General features: G+C 37.2%; 1 long non-coding RNA gene across 1 annotated transcript; it reads left to right on the forward strand.

Moving 5' to 3' along the window:
- Nucleotides 1-3,278: 3,278 nt before the first annotated feature.
- Nucleotides 3,279-8,314, forward strand: LOC104609384 (uncharacterized). The gene is made up of 3 exons (XR_016077193.1): nt 3,279-4,690; nt 7,147-7,301; nt 8,026-8,314. It is a non-coding gene; the product is annotated as an uncharacterized LOC104609384 (long non-coding RNA).
- The last annotated feature ends 323 nt before the right edge of the window (nt 8,315-8,637 follow it).

Here is an 8,637-nt window from a genome sequence, read left to right on the forward strand (position 1 = left end):
TTAAATCCAATAGGTTTGATTGGTCAATTACATAAGAATTTTCACTTGCATACGTGTTTTGAAAATAACTTCTTTTCTTAGTAAAAACTGTTTTTAACTTGTCCCACATTGGATATTTACAAGTTTTGTTTGGGTTTTTTAATAGGAGCTGATTTATACTCCTTAGAAATAGAAGATGAGAGTACGAAGACTTGATAGCGCGCAACACGCGTGCATGTGTGTGTGGCGCAATGAGGCGCACTTTGCTCACACTTCGATCGGGTGTGATCAAGAGGGCACAATTTAAAGTTAACAGTCATTAACTGTTAACTACCTTTTAAACTGTCACAATGTTTGAAATTGTGACTGTTCAAGGAGCCTTCTCTGAACCAGCACTTACCTTTTCTTCATAACTCTTCAGAAACTATTTAAGGAGCATGAATCAGACATCTAACACACAACAATTTCGAAATTCATTTTCTTTCTCTCTCTCTCTCTCTCTGTCCGGTCTGCTACAGTCTCACAGAAGGTTTCTTCGGAGACTCTTCAACTTTGCTGGTTGTAGATTCTCGCCCAAGGCTCTGTTGTATCTTGGGAATGGATTTGCCTGTAACCCAACAACAAACTCAATGAATCTGAGTGGGGGCAAATAACATTCTAAAGACAGTGTCTTCAGTCGCGCCTCAGAGCTTCTCCCCTCCAAGTTTCAATGATCCCATTTCTCCAACAGGCAAGTCCTCAAGGATGTCACTTCTCAGGCCGAGATCCATTGGACCGGTAACGACGAGGTACCACAAGTCGACCCTGAATGAGGTGCTGGTAACCACCCTACCAAGGTGCCCAAATTGTGTACGAGGTGCTCGAACTGGTTCTAAGATGTGCCTCCTTGACTTTGTGGGATCCACAGTTGTTCGTGTGACACTAAGGTGTGATGTTGTTGTACCACGTGTTGCTAAGTCAGAGGAGCGCCAAATCTGCCCTCATCAGTCACAAGTAAATGACGCGACAGCTGCGGGAGGTGAATCGTATGATTTGTAGGTGATGGATTCAAGAGAAGAGGGAGATGAATCATTTATTTGGGGTAGAAGAGTATTTTTGAACATTTGAAAAAAAAAAAAAGAGTATATTTGTCCAATTTAACGGCACCACGTAAAGGTCGGTGAGTTTCTCAACTTTCTGAAAACCTGTCATATGTGCAAAAAGCAGCTGATCCCACAGGAGGACATCTGCATGTACAGGTAATTTAATTACAGAACGTTTTCGTCATAATTTAATTAATTAATAAAGCATGCACGGTCCATGAGGCCTTAATTACGTTCGTCTAATACGATTTTGGAATTAATTATCTGGATCGGCGGGCATATAATTGTATAGGGGTAGGGGTGATCAAAGTTTCTGCAGTGTGAAGTGGCGATGCCGGCAAATCCTCCTGGATGAAATGAAAGAGCTGGAGGCTTTTAGGAAACAGATGCTAGCAAATTCTGGCCTCTGTGGAAGTGGAACAACTCGTCTGGCTCAACAATCAGGACCTGGTCGTTCCAGAAGAATTCCTGCTGCTGCGGCATAACCTACACACCTGGTTAATTTTTTGTTAATTAGAAATGTAGTTATAGCTAGCTAATTTCATCATGGTCTTACTCTTACAGAACGTGCTTATTAATTAATTCATCCACTCGCCTCCTAAGTCCTTCTACCTACCCCTACCCCTACCCCCTTTATCAGGAACCCAAATTAATTACTATTTACTACTACAAGTGATGTATGTACGTAGCTCATCAAAAAGGGCAAGCTAAAAACGATGTATGTCAAACTTAGTATATTAATTAATCAAGCCATACAGGAAATTAATTAATGTTGGGGACCGTGTGATACATTTTGAAGCATAAGAAAATGATTTCAAAGCATAAGTGGAAGTGGTTTCTTTCTTTCTATAAAACACATTAATTAATTACACAGCATCTCCGGTGAAATACCAACTTAGGTGGCAGAATATATTTTCTGTGTATTCAAACAAATATCCCTTTTTGAACCCCACGATGTCTGACCTATTATTCTTAGAAATCGATAGAAAATATTGTAAGGGAATTTATGGTTTCTTCGGTTGCCTCCCTCATAAATTCTTTATCAGTTTTGTGAATGTATTGTCCCAAATCTTACTTTTACTACATTATTCCATTGTGAGAGGTTTCTCCACCTGTCACCATTTTCAATTCTATAAGCTCTTAAAAATTTATGAGGTCTAAGAATCAATAAAACTCTTGTTAAAGAAACTACTATGGGATAGATATCATTACTGGGGAAAATGGACAGAGACAACCCACCAATCCTGAGGAGGCATTCTACAACATGAATTATTTTTTTAGTTGCTGTTTCAAAAACAAATCAAAATGATATTGTTTGAAAACAGATTGTTACTTAAAACAAAAATACAACAAACATATTATTGATTGTGTACATGTTTTTTGTTTTTAAAACGGAAACCAAAAATATATTCTTAAATATGGTTTCAAAAACATGTTTTCATCTTATTGTTCAACAAATGTTCTATATATCATATAATTTTTATATTAGAAATTTTGTTTTTATTTTAAAAACCAATATTTTGTTCATTTCAAAAACATGTATTGTTTTTCAAAACAAAACCAACTTATATTTCACTTTGAAAACAAAAACATGTTTTTGTTTTTTCTTTTTTTTGATGATGTGGTGATTCTAAAAACAAAAACATTCATGTTGTAAAACCCCTCTTAAGTTGTATCTGGTGCCTTAAGACTGTGTTTGGTTTGAGGCCCTGTTATTTTTTGGGATTTTAGGTGTGTGTGGGTGGAGGGGAGTTAGGTCAATGAGATTATGGTTCCCATCATGTGCGACCCATGACAAAATTGGTATGAGTGATACCTGACTTATGAAATACTCCCACAGCCACAAGATACATTTAAGCAGGTAAATTTAATATATATATATCATGGTTTTTAAAACCGACCCGATGACCGTACCAGTCAGGGGTCTGGTTATCAGGTCAAACGGTCCGATCATTTGAACTGAATATTTGGTCCATTCTCACAAAAAAATAAAAAAAAAATGATAAAAACTGTTTGAACAGTTCGAACGATTAACCACCCAGTTCAGCGGTTCTCTGACCAAAATCAATGGTTTTGGAGGAAAATCCGGTTTTTGAGGAAAATAGAACCGGTCACCTGACCGATTCCCGGTCTTCCGGTCCGGTCCGGTTTTGAAAACCATGAGTGCAATTACCCGGAAAATTAGGTTCTTGAAAAACATAAAGGTACGAAGGAAAAGCCGGGGAACGGAGGGAAAGGTATGAAACCTGGGCAAAACTTCTCTTGCCTTTGTTCCCAATGCAAGGCCATTCATGGGAATGCATGGCTGCGATGTGGTATGAGGTTGGAGTAAGGAGCGATCAATGAGTAGCAAATTCGGTTTCCTTCGCTCGTAGCTGAAGGGAGAGCAGATATGAAGCTTGCATATGGTATGGATATGTCTCTGACATGTTGAAAGGACCGGACCTACTTCCTGGGGTACTTACCTACAACACTCTTAGCAGTGCACTTTGTAAAGAAGGGATATTTGATGAAGCTTATGATATCTATAACATGAAGTCAAGAATGGGTGTTAAACCAGATCATCTTTCTTCAAAATGATTTATAGCTAACCAGTCTATAACATGAAGTCAAGCTTATGATATCTATAGCTAACCAGTTACTCATCTACATATGCTAGAAGATTCTGTGAAACCGGTGTCAACCATTTGGAATGTACTGATAGATGGGTATGGGAGATCTGGAAATCTTACCAACGCTCTCCTGGTTAGAAATCAGATGGTAGCATCAGGTGTTGTGCCGAATATCTTCACTTATAATGCATTGATTCATGCACAAATAAAAGGACGAAATATTGTCGATGCACAACCCTTAATGCAAGAGATGCTCTCAAATGGGCTTTTCATTGATACTATAACCTACACCTTGTTAATTGGGGCTGTTTGTAATTTTAGGCATGTTCATTGTGCATTGCAGTTGCACAGTGAAATGCCAAGAAGAGGGTGCCAACTGCCAACCAGATATTATTACATACACTGATCTGATTCAAGGTCATTGTATGGAGGGAAACAAAGGAAGCACATGAGATTTTCATCAAGGTACAAAGATCTGGTTTAGTTATTGACCATATACCTTTTCAAATACTTATTAAGAAGTATTGCAAATTGAACGAACCAGAAAAGGCATTCCAGCTTTACCAGGAAATGGTTGATAAGGGGCTTGCAAGCCATTCTTCAACTTATTATTCCCTAATGTTGGAGCTGAGGGGGGAAGATTTCACTCGAGAAGCAATTCAAGTGTTCAAGAACATGTATTTATTGGGCTTGATGAACTAGAATCCTCTGTCAATCTTGACCTCCTAAAACTCATTCTTGGATATAGTGAGGGTCCTGTCTGCTGCATCTGACCTGATGGAGAGACAACATGATGCAGCTCTAGCTTCAATGGTGGAAACCTGAGGTTAAGCCCTGAAATTGTAGTTGCAACAGAGAGAGGCATCCAGTGGAACTGCAGGATGAAACCGCATTCTGCACATTCTTTTTTCCAGTTGAATTGGTGATGGCCCACAACCTTTTTACCTCGCAAAGGAAGAGTAAAGGATAGACACCAGAAATGAAATATTTGGGAGAAAATGTCATTGTCAAGGCACAGTGAGTATGGTATCTAGGTCTTTTTCTATACATTTTTTTCTTTAGTTTTTAAATTGAAACCAAAATTAATGCTGATGGAATTCATTTGAACATTTTCATTTCCGTCTGGTTGATTCAAACACAACTTTATGAAATTAACTATCTTCATTGAGATTTGAGAACTGATGTACTTTAGATGTTTCCACCCGGAATTTGAGAAACATGGGCCAGCCTTTGATTTTTTTTTTGGTTGAAAATTCTCTCTCTCTCTCTCTCTCTCTCTCTTACTTGATTGAAAGTTTATTTTCTTACTCTTATCATAATAATATCATCTATCTTTCATACTTAATTTAAAATTCTGTTTACCTTTTGCATTTTCCATTTTCTGTTGCCTGCAGTGTACATTAGGAGACTTCCTACCTGTTTCACACAAGAAAAAGTAAACATAACTCTTAGGGCATCTTTTTTATGTCATTCTGTTTTAATGTTATATTAACTTTTGAAGCTTATGTAGGCATGGGGCCTAATGATTTGTAAAAATCTGAAGTTCTGAGCATCAGTTTAAAATAAAAGAATATCTTCTCCATTAAACAGTTTCATTTACTCCAGGCATTCATTAAGAATTTTTCTGCTTCAGAATTTTGTTCCACAGCTTCTGTAAGCAAACAATATATTTTTCTAGACAAGTTGTGTATCAGATATCTTTTAAATTTTTACTGGTTATGCATGCCAACATCAACATCCTTGTTTTGTTTACTTTCTGTTTTTTTCTCTGCTCATACTATCAAATCTTCTATCCTGCTGTCATTGATTTCTCTTGCACTTGGAGAATGTTTCTTAGCACCATAATCACCAAATAGAGTTTGGGGATTCTTACCTTATCATGCATGATCAACTTACAACTCAAAAAAGGAAAAACAAAGGTGTTTATACGAAATTGTTTTCATCTTGCTAGGTAGAGTGAATAAACTAAAAACGAGGAGCTACGTTCTTCTTCTTTCAAGTAAAATGGTTGGAAGAGAAAGAGAGGTACCATTTGATGAGTTCAACATGTAGGCTTTCCTAATTCCTACCAATAGGCGAGGTACCATTTGATGGTGGAAGACTGGGGGTTTTGAAGGGATGGGGGTGAGGGTGATTGGAAGCTGTAAGTATGTTTAGATGGTATGGTTTGAATGGAAGATAAAAAGGTTGAGATGATTGGGTTACTGAAATGATAAAAGGAGTCATAAGCCTTCATTTGGGTGCTTTTCTTTTTTTAATTGCAGAATGGATCTTGTTTATCGGATAGAGGGTCCAACAGTTGATAGGGGAGGTAATGATGTAATTTCGGCATAAAGTATGTACCATAAGGAAAATGAACAATGTACCATCTGCTTTTGGATATTTTGGTGATGAGTCATTATCTTGGATTATATCTCTCTTCTTCCTTTTCTTTTATTGAACTTTGTTTCTACTATAAAAATAAAGAAAGTTAACCCCATTTTGTGCATTTCAGTCATGGCCTCATGGGATACAACCTCAATCTCCTTGACTGCTGGTTGTGATCCATTCATGCAATATGTAACCAGAACCTCAGCTTTAGCATATGAGGAGTTTAATACTACAAATTTTCGCTTGATTGAACATGGAGAGAAGTTTGGGGAGATATCTCGTGATGTATATAAGCTTATTGTGGTTTGATGATTGTACCATCTTGGTGCATGGTTTCTCAGGAGTTTTATTGGAGATTCCAAGGATTGCAGAGCAAAGTAATGAACTCTTCTGGGTTTTGGGAACAGGATTGTTTCGTCCATTTCTTGTTTCAACTGCAAACAGGGTAAAAGTGAATGTTTGAGTAGAAATGTTGTCTACTTTAAAGGTTTGCATGATTACATTGCCATCCATCTAAACAATTATAAAATTGATGAAAAAAGTGGATATACTTGCATTTCACTATTTAGCAAGATTAATTTTTCAGTTTTGGAGATACAATCCTCAAGTGAAACATCAATGTGTTTAGTTCCTGCATTTAATTAATTTATTCTAATATGATGTTTAGAGGTGGTGCTGGGGTGGGATAAGGCGAATCAATTATTATTGACTATAAACTATATTTCAAAAATTAGGGTGTATATGAAAATGAACAAGAAATCTTTAGTGGTCCCTCATCCACCTAGAGGCCTTCTAGAAGGACTAAGTACTTTAATCACACCTCTAATGCTGTCAGAAATTTAAGAAAAAGCAGACCAATCAACAAAAAGGAAACGAAGAAAAAGAAATTATTATAATAGTCCAATTGATTGCACTACTTGGATTGTTGTTTTACTCTCCATTTTCTTTGGGCTCCAATTTAGTTATGTCAATGCAATTACCTGGAGGTTATTTCTTGCATGCATTTGAAATATGCAAAGGAAGGCCAAATAGGACAGGGTTACAATTGTTTAATGAGCTTGCAAACCTTGATGTTCCTCTAAAGCTTCTAATTGACTCTGCAGCGACTTATGCAATGGATAAAGTTGACACAGTGTTTGTTGGGGCTATGGAATAGTTGAAAGTGGAGGGACAATTAACATGATGGGAACATATCAGATTGCATTGATGGCTCATGGCATGAAGAAATCTGGTTTTTGTGGTTGCTGGAAGCTACAAGGTAATGTTATAGGAATTTATAGTTGGAGTCTAATTTGGTGTCATTCCTCGGTGAAAAAATCTAATCAATTGGATTGCCATAGAAACCTCTTATGTTGTCACATGTGTTTTTGATGGTGAATAAAATCCTGGAGGAGATATCTAGAGAGAAGTCTACTGAATAATGATGGCATGTTATTTATCTTTATAATATAGGAGATCTTCATAGAACTGTTCATTACAAATGGCTAATTAGGGTTGCAATTGTCTGGGCTATCTGCTGGTCACGGCCCTTTAGCAATATCTGTGATCCTGATACCAGCCCCAACTTGGCTTTGTCATTACCTGTGCAAACCCTGGCCTGTTCCAGACCTGGAATTTTTGGCCCTTAAACCAGAAATATTGATGAAGCCTTAGTATAGCTATTTATTTTCTTCTTATTGCTCCCTTCTTGTGTTGTTTAATTCTTTTTTGGAACTTCCCATTTGGGATATTTATTTTTTTATTTTTAGGAGGGAGTTCTTAGTACAGAGAAAATAATGTTGAAAGAACGCCCAACAGTTCTGGCTTCTAGATTTGTTGTCATTAGGCACTGGCAGTTGGCACAATGCTCATTATTACATGCTGATAATGCTGAAGTGTGATGTCAACATAATGTATGTTGCAGATCAGCATATACCACTTCAAATTCACTCAAATTAGGTTCAGATTAACTAATAAACATCATATCTTTGTTTGCTTTGCAGTTTGCACGTATCTACCCTCCCCACCAGAAGGAAGTGGTCCTTGCCCTATGCCCATTTGATTTTGGGGGTCTCAACCCAAAAGGAGTTGAGGTTGAAACATCTGATAGGGGTTAAACTCAAACACCACCCTGGTATCTCACCCTTCTGTTTACAGATCTTGGTATTCTAATGCCCTCAGTGGTCAGTGATGAATTTGTTAAACTGTACTTGCAGTTTTAACTGGAGCTAATACCTCATGAGTTGCCCATCTGTGGACCTTTGGTTTGTTTTATATGAGTAAATTTTTATAGCATATTTGTATATGAGTAGATTTTTATAACAGAATGGGAATCGCGAAACAAGATTCATGTAACTGATCTTCACATAGTTGGGATAAGGCTTAGATGATGGTGGTAATATTGATCCCTTGCTGGCATTTGTAAGCTGTTTTCATCCTATAGGAGATAATAATATGTATGTGATAGTCATTTGTTTGCTGGGTGGTGGGTGGGCGGGTTTGGATTTGCATTGCACTCAAGTGATGTAAATTCTCTTAATGGTTTATTATGGCCTTATTTGCATTTTGATTTTTCAACTTGGCTTATTAATGCCATGAATGGTTGAAGGGCGATC

This window comes from Nelumbo nucifera, chromosome 6 (assembly GCF_055504915.1).
Source record: "Nelumbo nucifera cultivar China Antique chromosome 6, China Antique-T2T, whole genome shotgun sequence".
In the NCBI taxonomy this organism is placed as follows: domain Eukaryota; kingdom Viridiplantae; phylum Streptophyta; class Magnoliopsida; order Proteales; family Nelumbonaceae; genus Nelumbo; species Nelumbo nucifera.